Source organism: Rana temporaria, chromosome 3 (assembly GCF_905171775.1).
Source record: "Rana temporaria chromosome 3, aRanTem1.1, whole genome shotgun sequence".
Taxonomy (NCBI): domain Eukaryota; kingdom Metazoa; phylum Chordata; class Amphibia; order Anura; family Ranidae; genus Rana; species Rana temporaria.
The window spans coordinates 311,228,119-311,249,441 of NC_053491.1; the positions used below are offsets into that span (position 1 = coordinate 311,228,119).

Sequence of the window (21,323 nt, forward strand, 5' to 3'; positions counted from 1 at the left end):
ATTTCAAAGAAGTTCCATTATTGACATCTGAAGAGAATTTGTAAGACCTGTATTGTACATTGCGACAAAGTGTGGGGAAGGAAAAGGATGGAAGGAGGGTTGTCTCATAGGACATGTAAATATCTGAGATGAAAAAGAAAGAGACTGATATATGCATGTAAATAGATGTATTAAAATTCATAAGAAGTGGATTCACCTGTTTCACTAATAACGTTTTAGAAAAGAACTTGGTGGGAAGTTAGCCTGGGGAGCCAGTGGGTATCGGCTGTATCTCTAACTGGCTAGGGAAGTTTTCCCCAAAAGTTTAAAATAGCCTTATGGTGAAAAAGAAGGATGATAATCATATAACTATATCTAAGAGAAAACTATTAGATATTGGGCTAGGTATTGGGAAGAGGCGAAGGAAGGAAAAGAATGGGGAGTCAGAAGAGGAAAGTGGAGGGAGGGGGAGGGGAGAGAAAAGGAGGAAGAGAGGGGAGGGGGGAGAGAGGAATGGGGGGTGAAGGGGGGAGGAGAGGAAAAAGGAGGGAAAATGTGTGGGAAGGGGGTGTGATACATTTGCCTATATGTCTCAGTTTACTGCTCCCTGCTAGCCATATGGGTAGAGGTAGAAAGGAATTTCATGTGTGATTCATTCCTCTGACAGGTTATTGACGTGCTAATGTCCCCTCACTATTCTAAACGTTAATTGATCTATTGTGTTGTGTGAAGAAGATCTGTGTTTACCCTTAAAAGATGTGTATTGTATCATCAGGCTAAATGATTAGAGAAGTAGTATGTTAATTATTCTGATTGCTTCAGTGTATTAATTAACTCCACTGATATCTTTATCTAAAGAAACGTGTCTGCATGGTCGGCTCCGACTTGTCTCCTATAATCTGTATGGGAAACCCCACTGTGTGAGGGGGGGGCGTTCCTAACAGGTTGTAACCACATATAAGCTGAGTTTTTGTGTCATTAAAGTGTCTTGTTCTAGCAGTAAGCTTGGCATGTGTGGCTTTCTGGGCGATTCCAGGGATATCCCTCCTCGTGGAATATTGGGGTGATTTTCGTTATGGGAAGAAGGGAACGTTGACGGGGATATCATACCGATACCGTCACAATTGGTTGGTAGCAGTGGGATTTTCCCTTCTATTCCCCTTCACACCCAGATTCCAAGCAGACACTGGAAGAACTACTGGAAGTTCGTGGAAGGATTGCTAGCAACAAAACCAAGCGGGTCATCATAGCAGAATTAATGGAGCTAGACCAGGAGAACGTGATTGCAGCAACGCCAGCGGTACAAGAGATGGAGACACCAGTGATTCAGGAGGAGTCACCAACCAACAAGCTAATGAGAGAGAAGCTAGCTTGGTTCGGCCCGAACCCAACGCCGGATGTGGTGCTGAAAGTGATGGACATGTTAGTAAACGCAGAGCTACAGAAGGCTAAAGAAATAAGAGACGCAGAGCTACAGAAGGATAAACAAATAAGAGACGCAGAACTACAGAAGGCTAAAGAAATAAGAGACGCAGAGCTACAGAAGGCTAAAGAAATAAGAGACGCAGAGCTACAGAAGGATAAACAAATAAGAGACGCAGAACTACAGAAGGATAAACAAATAAGAGACGCAGAGCTACAGTTAAAACTGGCAGCAGTCCAACAAGCAGCCGCACCTTCTCCGAACAGTGAGTACAGCACAGCAGACGCAAGGAAGATTCCGTTTAGCGCTTTTAAAGCTTTTGATGAAAAGGACTGTGAGATTGATAACTACCTGGCAGACTTTGAGCGACAATGTAACCTGCACCGAATAGCTAGAGGAGACTGGGTTGCAATATTGTCAGGCAAACTGTCAGGCAAAGCTTCTGATGCTTTCCGGACTGTGCCAGATCAGGATATCCATAGCTACGCCCGGGTTAAAGAAGCGCTCCTGGCTCGTTATGCAGTAACCCCAGAGTCCCACCGACAGAAGTTCAGGGACTCACGCAAAACCACGAAAGACTCTTACGTGGAATGGGCATGCCAGTTGTCCCTGTCGGCCTCTAACTGGGTTAACAGCAGCCAGGCCACCACCGCAGAGGACATTTTGCAACTAATGCTCCTGGAGCAATTTTACAATCACATCCAGACGGATGTCAAAGATTGGGTGAGAGATCGCAGGCCCATGACTCTACCAGAGGCCGCGAAGTTGGTGGATGAATATGCGGATACTCGCAAGACGAACCAGGTCACACCACGGGTACAACCTCCATGACCAACGGCGCCCTCACACCCACCAGCCTCTAGATACCAACCTCCTAACAGACCGATGACATCTAGCCCTCGCTATCCACGCCAGGAGGACAACGAACAACGCTGCTTCCGGTGCAAACAGCTGGGTCACTTCAAGCAGAATTGCCCCATGAGTGACAACACCAGGTCAAATTGGTCTCAACCTGGGTACCGCCCACCAGCAGCAGCCCATTGTGTAGACTCGGCTTGGGATCTCCAGGATCTGGGTCCGGAAGAACCATCGGACACCGTTTACGAAGTCCTCACGGTACAATCTGGTATTACGGACAACAGGGAACACCATTGTCAGCTGGTCATGGGCGACAGCCATGAGACGGAGGGGCCCTGGAGGGAGCTGGGCAGAAAGAGGCACCGCCAGCTACCCCCCAAGAAGAAGAGGTCCTGGAAGCCGTATAACAAGCTGACCTGGGAGGAGAAGAAGCGACTGGAGGAGAGGGAGTCGCAGCGGGCATCCCAGATGCCCCTTACACCACCACCCAGTTCCTGATGATGAAGGACCACGTGGAGAGCCTGCAGGACATGAGCAAGCAGGAGCTGATCCGTGAGTACATAGAGCTGGAGGAGTGCATAAGCCGCATGGAGGAGGAGAACAACCACCTGAGGTCACAGCAGGCTGACCCCCCCAGGCTCCATGAACTGGAGATGGAGCTGGAGAAGCTCCAAGAGGAGAACCGGCGGCTGCGGAGGGAGCAGGGGGTGGCTGATCTTATGGGGCTCTGATTCCCCTCCCCCCCCTCCCCAGACTCTGAGCACCAGTGCTACAGCATTTCAACAAATATAACTTTTTCTTTTTGTGAATCTCCTGTGATTGTCACTTCAGAGCCATAACCTGCCCCCTCCCATAGCAGGACACCTAGACGGCGGCGCACAGACCCATTCGCTGTCTTCACACTGACTTCTGGTGACTTTGCAGATCGCACAAAGACTTGGGGACTGACCGGCGTGTGATCTGACGACCCGGTGGCATACCTGAGTCTGAAGCAGTTGTCAAGGGAGGTCAGTCATGCCAAACGGAGTTAACCTCGGACTAAAAGCTCTGAACCCGTCAACCCTACTGGACCAGGGAAGGTCCAACCGGGTTTGCCGGAGCAGGGAGCAAAAGGGGGGCCATTGTGATACATTTGCCTATATGTCTCAGTTTACTGCTCCCTGCTAGCCATATGGGTAGAGGTAGAAAGGAATTTCATGTGTGATTCATTCCTCTGACAGGTTATTGACGTGCTAATGTCCCCTCACTATTCTAAACGTTAATTGATCTATTGTGTTGTGTGAAGAAGATCTGTGTTTACCCTTAAAAGATGTGTATTGTATCATCAGGCTAAATGATTAGAGAAGTAGTATGTTAATTATTCTGATTGCTTCAGTGTATTAATTAACTCCACTGATATCTTTATCTAAAGAAACGTGTCTGCATGGTCGGCTCCGACTTGTCTCCTATAATCTGTATGGGAAACCCCACTGTGTGAGGGGGGGCGTTCCTAACAGGTTGTAACCACATATAAGCTGAGTTTTTGTGTCATTAAAGTGTCTTGTTCTAGCAGTAAGCTTGGCATGTGTGGCTTTCTGGGCGATTCCAGGGATATCCCTCCTCGTGGAATATTGGGGTGATTTTCGTTATGGGAAGAAGGGAACGTTGACGGGGATATCATACCGATACCGTCACAGGGGGCATTCGGAAAAAGGGAGGAGGGGGGGGGGGAGAAGGAAGGGAAAGGAGAAGGACCATAAAAAAAAGAGCTAAAAAGGTTAAAAAAATAAAACATTTTATACTTACCAGAAATGGCTGTTACTAGGCAGATCATCCTAATCTGCCTTTTCCTCGTCCACAGTGAGGTTCTGTGTTCTCCTCCTCGCGTTGCCTCCTGGGATATGTAGGCACGCTGCCTTCTGGGACACACAGGAGGCGGATGCGACTCGCGCATGCGCAGTAGGTAACGGGCAGTGAAGCCACAAGGCTTCACTGCCTGTTTCCCTTAGTGAGGATGGCGGCGTCGGGCGTCCGACATCGTGGACCTACCTGAACAGGTATGTGTGCTTATTAAAAATCAGCAGCTACAGTGTTTATGGCTGCTGACTTTTAATTTTTATTTTTTTACTGCTGGACCTCCGCTTTAAATGCCCTGTAACTAGAAGAATACTGGTTTTTGAAAACCTAACTATATTTAAAACATAAAATCTGCTGCCATTTTTTTATGGTAGAGTTTAGGCTCTATTTACACTTGTGCGACTTGTTATGCAACTTTGGACATCAAAGTCACATGACAAGTCGTTCCCTATGACTTCTGATGGTAACCATTCATATATGTGCGACCTAAAGTTGCAGCAGCTTCAAGGTAGTTAATGCACTACTTCGGTCTGGCTTTCATGCAACTTTTGAGGATTAACATTGAAGTCTGTGGCCCTCAAGTTATGCATTAGGTCATACCTGAATGTCATACAATGCAACAATTATCCATTATCACTGTTCAAAGCCAAAGTCATATCCAAGTCGCACCCATCCAAAGTTGCGTCAAAGTTGCACTCCAAAGTCTGTGCAAGGGTGAATGGAGCCCAAGACCTACTGTACATATTGGACATAAAAAGTCCAACTCCAATTAAAGCTGAACTTGAGGTAGATATGAAATACATAGATTAACCAGTTAACCACCAGCCGCCGTCCAAAAACGGCGGCAAGGTGGTTGCTTAACTGGGGGTCGCCGTTCTGAAACGGCGCCCAGCAGAAGCAGTAATGCGCGCCGCCTCGGGCGCGCACACAGAAAATTCTGTGCGCGCTGGGTCTATGAGACCCGGCGCTACACAGATCAAGGTAATTGACCAGTAACAGCGGTCTTTTACCATGTGATCGCGCCGTCCAATGACGGAGCGATCACATGTAAACAAACCGGCGTCTTTTGAAGACGCCGGTTCCTCCCTCCTCTCTCTGTACCGAGCGGTACAGTGTGAGAGGGGGAGCGCGGGTGTCAGCAGCGCTGTGGATGGATCTGTGACTATTGCAGTCACAGATCCATCCATCCCTGCTCAGCCATCCCTGAAACCCCCTGCAATACTGTGCATTACCCCCTACAATACTCTGCAATACCCCCCCTGCACAATACTCTGCATACCCCCCTGCGCAATACTCTGCATACCCCCGGCAATACTCTGCATACCCCCCTGTGCAATACTCTGCATACCCCCCTGCGAAATACTCTGCATACCCCCCCTGCGCAATACTCTGCATACCCCCCTGCGCAATACTCTGCATACCACCCCCTGCGCAATACTCTGCATACCCCCCCTGCGCAATACTCTGCATACCCCCCCTGCGCAATACTCTGCATACCCCCCCTGCGCAATACTCTGCATACCCCCCTGCGCAATACTCTGCATTACTCCCCGGCAATACTCTGCAATACCCCAGCGCAATTACTCTGCAATACCCCTGCGCAATTACTCTGCAATACCCCCCGCACCAATACTCTGCAATACCCCCCGCACCAATACTCTGCAATACCCCCCGCACCAATACTCTGCAATACCCCCGCACCAATACTCTGCAATACCCCCGCACCAATACTCTGCAATACCCCCGCACCAATACTCTGCAATACCCCCGCACCAATACTCTGCAATACCCACGCACCAATACTCTGCAATACCCCCGCACCAATACTCTGCATACCCCCCTGCGCAATACTCTGCATACCCCCCTGCGCAATACTCTGCATTACTCCCCAGCAATACTCTGCATTACTCCCCGGCAATACTCTGCAATACCCCAGCGCAATTACTCTGCAATACCCCCCGCACCAATACTCTGCAATACCCCCGCACCATACTCTGCAATACCCCCGCACCATACTCTGCAATACCCCCGCACCAATACTCTGCAATACCCCCGCACCAATACTCTGCAATACCAAGCGTGTGCAATTTTGAAGGGTGACATGTTGGGTATCTATTGACTCGGCGTAACTTCATCTTTCATATTATGCAAAAACATTGGGCTAACTTTAATGTTTTTTTTTTTTAAAAGCACAAAACCGTTTTATTTCCAAAAAAACGCAATCGAACAATTGCTGTGAAAATAACGTGCGCGATAAAAAGTTGCAATGACCGCCATTGTATTGTCTAGGGTTTTTGCTAAAAAAGCATATATAATGTTTTGGGTTTCTATGTAATTTTCTAGCAAATAAATGATGATTTTTCCATGTTTGAGAGGAATGTCAGAATTGGTCTGGGTGCTTTAGAACGCCTGATGGTGCTCCCTGCATGTTGGGCCTCTGTATGTGGCCACGCTATGTAAAAGTCTCACACATTTGGTATTGGCATACTCGGGAGGAATAGCAGAATATGTTTTGGGGTGTAATTAGTGGTATGCATATGCTGTGTGTGAGAAATAACCTGTGAATATGAACATTTTGTGAAAAAAAAAATCTTGATTTTGCAAAGAATTGTGGGAAAAAATTACAACTTCAAACTCACCATGCCTCTTTCTAAATACCTTGGAATGTCTTCTTTCCAAAAAGGGGTCATTTGGGGGGTATTTGTACTTTTCTGGCATGTTAGGGTCTCAAGAAATGAGAGAGGCCATCAGTACTTCAGGTGTGATCAAATTGATCAATTTTCAGTAATTGGTACCATAGCTTGTAGACCCTATAACTTTCACCCAGACTAAATAATATCCAATTTTTTTTTTAACCAAAGATATGTAGCAGTATACATTTTAGGCCAAATTTATGAAGAAAAATTCATTTTTTGCAAAAAAAATTAATAGAAATTAAGAAAAATTCATTTTTTTACAAAGTTTTCGTTCTTTTTTCATTTATAGCGAAAAAAATAAAAACCGCAGAGGTGATCAAATACCACCAAAATAAAGCTCTAGTTGTGAGAAAAAAAGGACAAAAAATTCATTTGGTTACAGTGTTGTATGACTGAGTTATTGTCATTCAAAATGTGAGAGCACCGAAAGCTGAAAATTGGTCTGGTTATTAAGTGGGTTTAAGTGCCCAGTTGTCAAGTGGTTAATGCATTTCTGTGTATAGCAAAAATAGGATTTTTGTACTCACCGTGAAATCCTTTTCTCTGAAGTCCATGGACAGACACAGCTTCCTTAAATCTTGACATTTGGGTTATGTTCCGTCTATTAGGAGAGGACTAGGCAGACGTGTTAGATACTTAAAAACATGTAACTATACAAAAGCTGAACAGCACCGCCCAGGGGGCAGTCCCTCTAGTCATAACCCCTCACCCTACACTCAGCGGCTCAGTTCGTTCAAAAGCAGTACAAACTTAAAAAGGAGGGGTGGGTGCTGTGTCCGTCCATGGACTTCAGAGAAAAGGATTTTACGGTGAGTACAAAAATTCAATTTTCTCTTTCGCCCATGGACGGACACAGCTTCCTTAAATCTTGACATTTGGGATGTCCCCAAGCAGTGTCAAAAAACAAGGGGTGGGCACAGCAATTAAACAAACTTCACCCCAAACAAACAGAGCTCCTCAACGGAGGAGTTGTAACCTTAAACAGCCGCCTGCAAAACCTTGCGGCCGAAGCAAGCATTCGCAGATGCATGCACGTCCATCTTGTAAAACTTAGTGAAAGTGCCTTACACACCTGTGAGACAGATGCCTGATGTCGGAAAGCCCAGGAGGCACCAATCGCCCTGGTTGAATGCGCCGTGACAGGGAAGGGAGGCGCCTGCCCTTTAAGGGCATAAGCCTGAATCACAATCTGTCTAATCCACCAAGAAATGGTGGCCGACAAGACTGCCAGGCCTTTCTTCGGACCAGTCACTGACACAAACAGTGAGTCTGACCTCCGAAACTGAGCCGTAACAGACAGATACACCCGCAGAGCACGTACAATGTCTAAGGAATGTAACGCAACCTTTTTGGGATTCGACGGCCGAGGACACAAAGATGGAAGCACAATGTCCTCATTCAGGTGAAAAGCTGAAACCACCTTTGGCAGAAAAGAAGGCTGCGGGCGTAGCACCGCTTAATCCTTATGGTGGATCAAGTAGGGGGACTTGCAGGACAAGGCCGTCGGCTCAGAAACCCTCCTGACTGATGTAATGGCCACCAGAAAAGCAACCTTCTGAGAGTGTCAATAGAGGAATCTCTGATGTTCTCAAAAGGAGGTTTCTGAAGTACCGAGAGCACCAGATTCAAATCCCACGGAGGTAGTGGTGGTCGAACCAGAGGAGCCACATGTCGGACCTGTAACGGTCACCACCGTTTACGATATTCCATTCCATCGCCCCAGGACAGCTTATCCAACAGTCCGACAGACATCAGACACAATCCATTCCATTTCCCAGAATAACGAGACTCAAGCACACACAGCTCTGTTACTGGTTCCAAAATGTATGAATGAATACTTTTAATGGTATCTTAGCTTTCTTATATACAGTACAAGCATGTTACAGTTAATCACAGGGGCAAAGACACACTCCACCTACACATCACACAATGGGGGGGCTTCAATACACCTTCTCTTAGACAATGACATTCAGTTGAGTTAATTATTAGTCATTATCCAGACAGCCTGTCTCAGCATACAGCTTGACAAGTCACATTCCACATCTTATACTTTTCACACAAACAGTGTTATTGGCATACATAATGAGAGGTCTTAGGAGCCAGGCTGAATTAACACCTAAAAGCTCTCCATTTGGAGTCAGACTTTAACAACTTGTAATATTCCAAGATATCCTGCAAAACATGAATTCTCAGTAATGTCCCATCTCATGTAATTTATAATTATTATATTACTTATGAATTCCCAGAAACCACCCTTGGACCATGAGAACCTCCATGTAGCTTCAACAGTTACATGAAACATCCTATCCTCAATGGGTGAGAATTGTTCAATCGTATCATAAGCTCAATCCCCCCCATCTTGTACATGTAGGAAACCCTGCCCAGACCTGGTCGGGGTTGTTGAACAATTCCCTTCTAGCTGTCCCTGCCATTCTTAATTTCTCTTGCGCCATCAGATCCTCATGATCGGCCGTGACATAGGATGCTGGGACAGCTTCACCATCACGCATGAACCTCTTGCATTGGGTCAGACATTTGGAGTCAGACTTTAACAACTTGTAATATTCCAAGATATCCTGCAAAACATGAATTCTCAGTAATGTCCCATCTCATGTAATTTATAATTATTATATTACTTATGAATTCCCAGAAACCACCCTTGGACCATGAGAACCTCCATGTAGCTTCAACAGTTACATGAAACATCCTATCCTCAATGGGTGAGAATTGTTCAATCGTATCATAAGCTCAATCCCCCCCATCTTGTACATGTAGGAAACCCTGCCCAGACCTGGTCGGGGTTGTTGAACAATTCCCTTCTAGCTGTCCCTGCCATTCTTAATTTCTCTTGCGCCATCAGATCCTCATGATCGGCCGTGACATAGGATGCTGGGACAGCTTCACCATCACGCATGAACCTCTTGCATTGGGGGAATTACCTTATAAGCTATAGATCCGCATAAACACCAAACTAAAGTTACATACTTGTGGGCTACCTAGTTGTCCCGATACCCAAATCGACAAGAGGCAGAGCTATAAAAATGATAACCAATTTTACCCTCTAAAAACATCCATTGACAAGTGTCTGTTTGGAGTCTTCACTAGTTTGTCAATAATCCTCATACCAATAATAATATCATAAATAGCATGTATCACTGTCATCACTGGAGACTAAGGGCCAAATCCTCAAAAAAGCTGCCTAACTTGACTTTCAGCAGTTAAGTTACACTGACTTAAAATTTCTAGCTAAGTGCCTGATCCACAAAGCACTTACCTAGAAATTACACGCCGTGTAACTTAAGTGCCTCCGTCGCAAGGCGGTCCTACTCTCCGGGGGGCGTTTAAAATTTAAATGAGGCGCGCTCCCGCGCCGGCCGTACTGCGCATGCGTGTGACGTAATTTTCCCGACGTGCAGCGCGCGAACGTAATTGACGCCGGGCTTTGTGGATTGCGACGGGACACTAAAGTTGCGACGGGTGAAAAAAAATATACGTGCCGGGAAAACAAATAATTATAAAAAAAATGACAGCGTCGCTCGGCATGCATTCCTGAGAGGGAGAACTCCATGCCAATTTTCAAAGAAAAAACCGGCATGGGTTCCCCCCCCCAGGAGCATACCAGGCCCTTAGGTCTGGTATGGGTTGTAAGGAGACCCCCCTACGCCGAAAATTCGACGTAGGGGGTCCCCCTACAATCCATACCAGACCCGTATCCAAAGCACGCTACCCGGCCGGTCAGGAAAGGGAGTGGGGACGAGCGAGCGCCCCCCCCCTCCTGAGCCGTGCCAGGCCGCATGCCCTCAACATGGGGGGGGTTGGGTGCTCTGGGGCAGGGGGGCGCACTGCGGGCCCCCCCACCCCAGAGCACCCTGTCCCCATGTTGATGAGGACAGGACCTCTTCCCGACAACCCTTGCCGTTGGTTGTCGGGGTCTGCGGGCGGGGGCTTATCGGAATCTGGGAGTCCCCTCAAATAAGGGGGCCCCCAGATACCGGCCCCCCACCCTAAGTGAATGGATATGGGGTACATCGTACCCCTACCCATTCACCTGGAGGCAAAAAGTTAAAGTTATTAAACACACAACACAAGGGTTTTTAAATAATTTATTAGTCTGCTCCGGAGGCCCCCCCTGTCTTCTTTATTAGCTCTAATACCAGGGGGGGCTTCTTCTTCCACTCTCCGGGGGTCTTCTCCGCTCTCCGGGGGGGGTTTCTTCTTCCGCTCTCCGGGGGGGGGGGTCTTCTCCGCTCTCCGGGGGTCTTCTTCTATCTTCGCCGCTCTCCGCTGTTGACTCGGCGAACCCCGCTTCTTCTGCAGCTGTCCGGTACCTTCTCCTTCAGCGCTGGCTGCCTGCTATCTTCGTGTGTTAGCTCAATTACTAACAGGCAGCCAGCGCGGTCTTCTGTGACGTCACCTTCTTCTCTTCTGTTCTTCTCCCCTCTTCCGATGTTGACACGTCGCCTCTTGTCACTGCAATGATGGAAGCGCGCCTTGCATCCCATTTATATAGGCATCACCGTCCCATCATGCTCCGGTAGGTACCCACGTGGTGGGTGCACGTGGGTAGGCACCCACCACGTGGGTACCTGCCGGAGCATGATGGGACGGTGATGCCTATATAAATGGGATGCAAGGCACGCTTCCATCATTGCAGTGACAAGAGGCGACGTGTCAACATCGGAAGAGGGGAGAAGAACAGAAGAGAAGAAGGTGACGTCACAGAAGACCGCGCTGGCTGCCTGTTAGTATTTGAGCTAACACACGAAGATAGCAGGCAGCCAGCGCTGAAGGAGAAGGTACCGGACAGCTGCAGAAGAAGCGGGGTTCGCCGAGTCAACAGCGGAGAGCGGCGAAGATAGAAGAAGACCCCCGGAGAGCGGAGAAGACCCCCCCCCCGGAGAGCGGAAGAAGAAACCCCCCCCGGAGAGCGGAGAAGACCCCCGGAGAGTGGAAGAAGAAGCCCCCCCTGGTATTAGAGCTAATAAAGAAGACAGGGGGGGCCTCCGGAGCAGACTAATAAATTATTTTAAAAACCCTTGTGTTGTGTGTTTAATAACTTTAACTTTTTGCCTCCAGGTGAATGGGTAGGGGTACGATGTACCCCATATCCATTCACTTAGGGTGGGGGGCCGGTATCTGGGGGCCCCCTTATTTGAGGGGACTCCCAGATTCCGATAAGCCCCCGCCCGCAGACCCCGACAACCAACGGCAAGGGTTGTCGGGAAGAGGTCCTGTCCTCATCAACATGGGGACAGGGTGCTCTGGGGTGGGGGGGCCCGCAGTGCGCCCCCCTGCCCCAGAGCACCCAACCCCCCCCCATGTTGAGGGCATGCGGCCTGGCACGGCTCAGGAGGGGGCGGGGCGCTCGCTCGTCCCCACTCCCTTTCCTGACCGGCCGGGTAGCGTGCTTTGGATACGGGTCTGGTATGGATTGTAGGGGGACCCCCTACGTCGAATTTTCGGCGTAGGGGGGTCTCCTTACAACCCATACCAGACCTAAGGGCCTGGTATGCTCCTGGGGGGGAACCCATGCCGGTTTGGATTTTACAAATTGCCGTGGAGTTCTCCCTCAGGAATGCATACCAAATGCCGTCGCTTGAATGGGCTTTTACATGGTGTTACTAACTTTACACCATGTAAAAGCAGCCCTAATTTTACACTTGCAAACTAAAACTTACAGCGAAAAAACGAAGCTGAAAAGCTTTGTGGATCGCCCTAAGTGCTAATTTGCATACCAGAAGCGGCATTTCGACTCGAAATGCCCCCAGCGGCGGATGCGGTACTGCATCCTAAGATCCGGCAGTGTAAGTCCCTTACAGATGTTGGATCTTCTGCCTAACTTTGGAAAACTGCTTCTGTGGATCAGTTCCAAAGTTAGGACAAGGGATACGATGGAGTAACAGCAGTTACTCCGTCGTATCTCTTTTGTGGATTAGGCCCTTAAGCTCTGTGGAGACTCAGAACAGACCCTGCAATCGGTCCCGTTCGTTTTCTTAATTAGTCATAGAATACACTTTAAATAATAACTTGGGATGCTTTTCATCGTTACCCTTGCTAAAATTTGCTAAAAATAGACAAATGTAGCGCTACCCCCTCAGGAGCCGCTGGATAGATTTGGGATCTACTCTCACTAATCCATTCCCCCTTTGATGGCTCGAACCCTCCCTTGGCACACCAGACAAATGCAATAATATTGTGTCCCCTACTTGACTGGGGCCACAATAACACATATGAGATATGCAATAACAATATAATAATATCGTTACCTTTCTTTGACTTACGGCTCTCCAGAGTAAACACACCTCACACAGTAAATATAGTAAAACCAAGGGGGTAACTTTACTTGGCATGTAACATGGGGGAAGAAAGGGTTGGACAACAGGTTAAACGCTCATAAACATTTGTATAGAACCGACTCTGCAGGTGTCCCTGCAGTAGTCAATGAAACAAGCCTAAACTGCTAATACAAATGAATCTATTGATAACTATAGGTAGTCTATGCTCGTGAGCTCCCCCTAGTGGGCAGTTCTGCAGTACTGCTAGTGCAGAAACCCTTGGCCAGGCCTGACTCAAATAACTTAAGAGTGTCCCTTAAAGATACAGGGGTAGATTCACGTACGGGCGCCTAAAATTAGAACGGCCTAGCCTACTTTTTTTGGGCTACACCGCCGAAAATTATTTAGGTTAGAAGTGATTCTCAAACGACTTACCTTCAAATTTTCGGCGGCGTAGCCTAAAACGAGCGTGCGGAGGCGCGCCTAATTCAAATGACTGGGAGGGGGGCGTGTAGTATTGAAATGAGGCTTGACCTCATGTTTTTTTGTACGTTTTTTACACTGCGCATGCGCTGGGCGACTACATTTCCCAGTGTGCATTGCCGTTAAGTAGACCGTACGGGCCTATTGATTTTAACGCGTACGTAAACGACGTAAATCCCGATTCGTGGACAACTTGCACAAACAACGTAAAAAATTCGAACCTCGCGGCGGGAATGGCGGCCATACTTAACATTGTTATTCCACCTCATAGGTGGAATAACTTTAGGCGGCCTATCGCGTACGGAAACGACGTAACTCGATGGTGTAGGCCCGGCGTATGCTCGTAATTCGTCGGGAATCGGCGTATCCCCTCATTTACATAATCTAGGCCGGCCGCAATGGCAACGCCATTTAGCGAGCAAAAGAAACATTGCAGCCTAAGATAGAATGGCGCAAGCCAGCCTATCTTAGGTATGTTTAAGTGTATCTCTGTTTGAGAATACACTTAAACATAGGCCGGCTTAGATTCAGAGTTAGGTCGGCTTTTCTGTAGATAAGTCGGCCTAACTCTTTGTGAATCTACCTTAAAGTATATGTCACTAACGTTGGTGCACTTTTAAATTGTAATCCAAGGGAAAAGGAATTAACTCAGTCCAAAAAAAGGTATGGTGAACACAAAATGCTGGGGAACTGATATCCAGTCAGCGTCAGTCAATTCTGCTGGTATAACACTCAGTTGCTGGGCCTCTCTGCTTAATGAGGGATCAACACGTGGCTCCGGCTTATGGAGTAATGTTAGTGTATAAGCTGGGATAGTATTGAAACTTGGGCATGTGCCCTCTCACCCGAACAGGCCCAGTCCGCCTGAGTACCTCACAAAAGACGCGCCAATCAGTCACTACTACACACACACGGTTTCCGGTATCTGGCTCTCCACTGCTACGATCGTCAGCTGGCGAGCTTCTCCGGCCTCAAAGAGATGCGAGATAAAGGCACTTGGTCTTGTCTTTCTCCCGAAAGCCAGCCTCCAGATGGATCTCCTCTCAGGCTTCAGGCCTAACCGCTTGGCTGTGAGACTCTCCCCTGCTCCGCAGAGGAGAAGGCGCAGGTCACAAGAGAGCGAATTCAGCTCCTCCTTGCCTTTAAGTAACCTCCCCCATAAGGCTGTGTAGAGTTGTCATGTGCTCCAAGAAGGCAGGGCATTGTGGGAAGTGTAGTCTATTCCTACTAAATGTCAATGGAGTCCATTTCTCCTGGTACTTCTAGTCCCACAATGCGTTGCTTTTTAACCACTTCAGATCCGCGCTATAGTAAAGATACTTCTGCAGCGCGGACCTGAAGTGCCAAGTGGCCGTGTTTAAACGGCCTGCCGTTTCTCTGCTGAAAGCGCGTCCCCGCGAGCGCGCTTCTGCAGAAAACTGTGTTGGCCGTGTCCCTCGGACACAGCCAATCACAGATCGTGCTGAATGGCCAATCACAGCGGCCATTCAGCATTCGATCTAGCCGTCCAATGAGAGATGATCTCAAATGTAAACAAATGAGATCATCTCTCATCGCCGTCTTTCTCTCCTCACACACAGACCGCGTGTGAGGAGAGAGAGATTACAGTGATCGTTACAGTGAAAAAAAAACTAGTGAGTGACACAAACACTACCCACAGTCCCTGCCATGCCACCTTCCAGTGCCACCTTCCAGTGCCATCAGCCAGTGCCACCAGCCAGTGCATTCTCATCAGAGCCACCTGCCCCTGCCATCAGAGCCACCTGCCCCTGCCATCAGAGCCACCTGCCCCTGCCATCAGTGCCACCTGCCCCTGCCATCAGTGCCACCTGCCAGTGCCGCCTGCTCGTGCCATCTGCCATCAGTGCAATCTGCCATAAGTGCAATCTGCCATCAGTGCCACCTGCCAGTGCAATCTGCCATCAGTGCCACCTGCCAGTGCCACCTGCCAGTGCCACCTGCCCGTGCCACCTGCCCGTGCCATCTGCCCGTGCCATCTGCCCGTGCCATCAGTGCCATCAGTGCCACCTGCCATCAGTGCCACCTGCCATCAGTGCCATCTGCCCGTGCCATCTGCCAGTCCCATTTGCCGTCAGTGCCACCTGTCAGTGTCATCAGTGCCACGTGCCATCTTTTGTCATTGCCAACGATGGCTAAAAGATCTTTTTCACTTGAGGAGGCGTACGAAATTATTGCGGCCGACGAGAGCAACGGGGAGCTCTGCGATTCGGATTCCTCCGCAAGGTCAGACGCCGGATCTGATGTTGACTATGAGCCGGTAGTTAGCAGTGAAGAGGAAGAGGAGAAAGAGGAAGAGGAGGAAGAGGAGGAAGAGGAGGAAGAGGAAGAAGAGGAAGAAGAGGAAGAAGAGGAAGAAAGAGGAGAAAGAGGAGAAAGAGGAGAAAGAGGAGAAAGAGGAGAAAGAGGAGAAAGAGGAGAAAGAAGAGGAAGAGGAGGAAGAGGGTCCGCCCGCCAGACGAAGGCGTATTGCTAAGGAGGCAGTGCCATCCACCAGCACTGCTGTGCCATCCACCAGAACCACTGTGCCATCCACCAGAACCGCAACACCTCGTCAAGCAAGGTCACGTACCAGTAGGTCCCATGCCAGCCTTCCCTATTCCCTTCAGTACCCCTTGTGGCTTCCTCCTAATTCAGGAGAAGCCAACATTCCCCCTTTCACTGCCCAGCCAGGAGTCCAAGTGGACACAGAAAATTTTGCCCCAATAGATTTTTTCAATTTAATTTTTACTGAGGACATGCTTGCCTCAATTGTTTCCCAGTCCAATCTCTATGCCGAACAATTTATTTCCAGTCACCCCACATCCTATTATGCCCGTCCCTTCCAATGGAGACCCCTAATAGTGGAAGAGTTTAAAAAAATTTTGGGCCTCGAATTTTGTATGGGACTAAACCACAAAAACAAAATACGTTCATATTGGTCAAAACGCCCCATCTACCACATGCCCGTCTTTTCCTCAAAAATGCCCAGGTCCAGATATCAAATGATCATGCGATTCCTACACTATAGTGACAATACCCAGTGCCCTCCCCGAGATGACCCAAATTTTGACAAACTTTATAAAATTCGGCCACTACTAGATTATTTTTCCCAAATTTTCCCCCAGTTGTTTACCCCGGACCAAAACATATGTGTTGACGAGTCCCTTGTAAAATTTTCTGGCAGGCTCGGCATAAAGCAATTTATTCCCTCCAAAAGGGCCCGCTATGGAGTGAAGCTCTATAAATTGTGCGACCGAGCCACCGGATATACGTATGCCTTCAACGTATATGAAGGAAAGGACAGCCAGCTACACCCCCCTAATTGCCCAGACTATGTAGGAACCAGCGGGAAAATTGTTTGGCAACTCCTAAACCCGCTCATGGAGAAAGGCTACCACTTGTATGTGGACAATTTCTATACAAGTTTGCCCCTTTTCCGAAACCTGTATAGAAAGAAGACACCCGCATGCGGCACCGTACGGTCGAACCGGAAGGGCTTTCCTCAAAGCCTCGTCACCAAGAAGCTAAGAAAAGGGGAGACGGCGAGTTTACGGAATGAGGAAGTTCTGGGCGTGAAATGGAGGGACAAAAGGGATGTGTACGTGCTTTCTACCATCCACAACAATACATGCGTTACCATCAGAAGGAGGAATGGGCAAATCCAGAAACCTAAATGTATCCACGAATACAATAAGTTCATTGATTTCAATGATCAAATGATCGAGCCCTACCTTTCCACAAGACGATCATACCAGTGGTATAAAAAAGTTTCCATTTACTTATTCAATTTGGCCATATACAACACCTACGTATTATATCGAAAATCCACTCCAAGACCCAAATCCTACCTTTATTACCAGGAGGAAATCACCACTGCCCTTTTATACCCCAGCAACCCACCAGCAACCATTCGATCCGATGTGGTAAGACGACTCTACGAGCGCCACTTCCCAGATAAAATCCCTCCCGGACCAACAGGCCGAAATTCCCCAAAAAAATGCCGGGTGTGCTCCAAAGATGGAGTGAGAAGAGACACCCGTTTTTATTGTGCCCAATGCCCTTCCCAACCAGGCCTCTGCATAGTTGGCTGTTTCCGCCGTTATCATTCCTTACTAAATTATTAGTCACTTCCTGCCATTTACCTTTACACCCCTTATGCCTCTGCTTGCTCTGTATTTGACCCTGGCTTGTTATTTGACCACGATTCTGCCTACCGATTTTGTTTATACCTCTGCCTGATATGGAACTGACCCTGGACTGTTATTTGACCACGCTTCTGCCTACCGATTCTGTTTATACCTCTGCCTGATATGGAACTGACCCTGGACTGTTATTTGACCACGCTTATGCCTACCGATTCTGTTTATACCTCTGCCTGATCTGGAACTGACCCTGGACCGTTTGACCATTCTTTTTGCCTGCCTCTTGGACTGATCTTTTACCCTGCCAGTGGACTAGTGGGATTCATAGCACAGGGGTCTCACATGTGAGGGGCTCCAGAATTGTTTTTCTGGATGAAGAAAACTATTGTTTTTGTTTTCTCATTCTAGATTAGGGTCTGGTTGCCTGGAGGCTTCAAAGAGATTTGGGTGGGAGAAGCCTCTACCCCTGTCCCCATTCTGTCCTGAACGAGGCCCTACTTCTGCCTGCTGCCTGTAGGACCTATGCCATCATGCCTGTTGCCTGGACAATTGCATTTTATTTTGCTGACCAAGTCCCTGCCTGCTGCCTGGACCAGTGCTATCGTCCCGTGGACAACTGCGCTACTAAAAGCACAGGTACATTTTTTGTTTACCCTTTGCTTAGCATAATGTATTTTGGGGTGTAATTCTTGTCATGTGTATGCTATGTGTCCCTAGAACACCTGTTGGTGTTCCTTGCATGTTGGGCCTCTGTATGTGGTCAGGCTGTGAAAAAGTCCCACAGATGTGGTATCGCCATACTCAGGAGGAGTAGCAGAATGTATTTTGGGGTGTAATTTTTGCTATGTACAGGCTATGTGTTGGCAATATCTTATAAATGGACAACTTTGCGTAAAAAAATTGCGTTTTCATTTTTTTCCCACATTTTCCAAAAACGTTTGGAAAAAAATGAATCGTTCAAAAGACTCATTATGCCTCATAGATTATACATTGGGGTGTTAGATTTCCAAAATGGGGTCACTTTGTGGGCATTTCCATTGTCCAGGTGCTCCAGGCCCTTCAAAAGTGTGAGGCCCCGTACACACGACAGAGTTTCTCGGCAGAATTCACCGAGAAACTCGGTCAAAACCCGGATTCTGCCGAGAATCCCTGTCGTCTGTACAGTTTTGGCTCGATGGAGCCGCCGAGGAACTCGACGAGAAAATAGAGAACATGTTCTCTATTTTCTCGTTGTCCGCGTTGTTCTATGGGAGAAGGCGGCCCGCCGAGCTCCTCGGCGGCTTCATCCCAAAACTCGATGAGGAACTCGACGTGCCAAGCACGTCGAGTTCCTCTGTCGTGTGTACGGGGCCTAATAGGTAGTCAACAAGTTAGATGTGTAATTTATGCTCCTAGAACACCTGATGGTGCTCCCTGCATATTGGGGCTCTGTCCCAATAAATGAGATAGGCACCGGTACAACGCGTAGGCGTTGGGCCAGCGTATCTTAGGGGTTACACCGGGCGTAGTTGTGAGCATGCGCAGATGGGTGCAGTCAATCCGTCCACGTCACAGCGCATGCGCCGTTTAAGATACGCCCGACGTAAATCACTGCGACACGGTCGGACCATGATTTGCATGGGGTGACGCCCACTTACACTTACGCTGCCTTACGCTGTCGAAAATACGTTAGGCTGGCGCATCTTGGTGAGTAATATCTTTCGGAATACAGTACATGCCTCTCCGCGCTGGTCTGGCGTAGTGTAAATAAGATACGCTACGCCGGCATAAATATGCGCCAATGTATCTGAATCTGGCCCCATATCTCCGGAATCACTGAGTTCCCCATCAGGCAGGCTTGAGGCCTCTATGAAATCTTCAGTAGATGATAGATCCGCATTCTCCTCCAACTCCTCAGTAAGTATGTTGAGAGGCACAAATTCAGGGGCTTCCGGTCAAAGGGTCCCACTATTTGTCACTTCAGATGAGAGCAGGAACGAAGTACTAGGCTCTGGTTGTTGAGAGGACCATAACCACTCTGACCCTATCCATTCATCTGTGGACTCTTCATTCTCTGTATCTGGATCTGTCATTTGGGATCTAGTGACCGGCCCAGATGATCTGGAGGTTGAGGGCAATTCCAGAGGAGCAGATACATGGGGTATTCGAACAGCCTCAGTGAGAGGTAGCAGGTGATTCCTGTGCCAAGTTTTTAGAGGGCCCACACTTCCTTCCGGTCTGATCTGGTATACAGGAAGACCAGGCAACTGTTTGCATACAATGTATGGCTGGGACTTCCAGTGGTCAGCCAATTTATGCTTTCCTGGGATACCCAGATTCCTCAATAATACTCGGTCTCCTGGCTGTTAGTCTTGTATCCTGACTGTCAGGTCAAAGTTTTTTATTCCTCTGCTCCCGCTTATCCGAACTAGCATGGGCCTTCTCGTAAGCTGTTTTTAAACTTCTTCTTAAGCGGTCTACACAACCCTTGTGGGAGGCTGCCGATGTGTGATCCAGGGACACACCAAAAGCTAAATCAACTTGTAATCGGGTTTACCGCCCAAACATCAGACAGTAAGGTGGGTATCCAGTTGCATCGTTTGTAGTGCTATTATATATGCATGCACAATGGCAGCCACATGCTTGCTCCAGTGTTGCTTCTTTTCAAAGCTCAGGGTTCCCAGCATATTCAAGAGGGTTCTGTTGAAGCGTTCAGGCTAAGCGTCCCCCAGAGGATGATAAGGAGTAGTTCTTGTTTTCTCAATACTCAACAAATCCAGCAATTTCTTTATGAGCTTACTTTTAAAGTCTCTTCCCTGATCAGAGTGAATGCGTTGTGGTAATCCATAGCGCACAAAGAATTTTTCCACTAGCACTTTTGCAACCGTTGAGGATTTCTGATCCTTGGTAGGATAGGCTTGAGCATACCTAGTGAAATGGTCAGTGACCACTAGAACATTCCCTATTCCACTTGAGTCAGGTTCCAGACAGAGGAAGTCTATACACACCAGCTCCAGGGGGCTCTGACTTTGAAGATGGCCCACTGGGGCAGCTTGACGGGGTAAAGTCTTTCTTTGGATACACCGGATACAAGAATGGCAATATCCCTTGACTTCAGCCATCATACCGGGCCAGTAGAACCTGTCTCTGACTAATTGGAAAGTCCTTTTAGGGCCCAGATGACCATGCTGGTCATGAAGTGCAGCTAGGACAGTCTCTCTGTGTTTGCTGGGTAGAAACATCTGCCATCTCTCTTCTGGACCATCGGAGGGGCCCCTTCGGTAGACCACCCCCTGATGGAGCTGCAGCCTGTCCCACTCTTTGTGCACCAGTCGTGCTTCTCTCGAAGAACTGGTAAGAAGCACACCTGGATCTTGGTCTACCAGAGCTTGTAGAACCAACTTTCCAAGGGGATCTTCCTCTTTGGTCTTTCCTCATGTCCTTTTTGGACATCTTAGGTAGGTTCTCGCTTCCCATTTGAGTCACGTTACAGTAAAACTTGGGTACTCCCACTGCCGAAACTCCTATTTCTTCTGCTCTGGGTCTTCCCTTCATCTGTAACGCTGTTCCCTGGCACAGGGCTCGTACCCCCTCAGAGGTTATTTGAGTCCACTTTTTTAGAGGCCTTTAACGGTAGGGCCTTGTGGATGTC

General features: G+C 48.2%; 1 protein-coding gene across 3 annotated transcripts in view; it reads left to right on the plus strand.

Moving 5' to 3' along the window:
- Window positions 1-21,323, plus strand: part of LOC120932444 (A disintegrin and metalloproteinase with thrombospondin motifs 2-like) — a 1,658,079-nt gene that overhangs the window by 1,576,856 nt on the left and 59,900 nt on the right. The window lies entirely within an intron of this gene.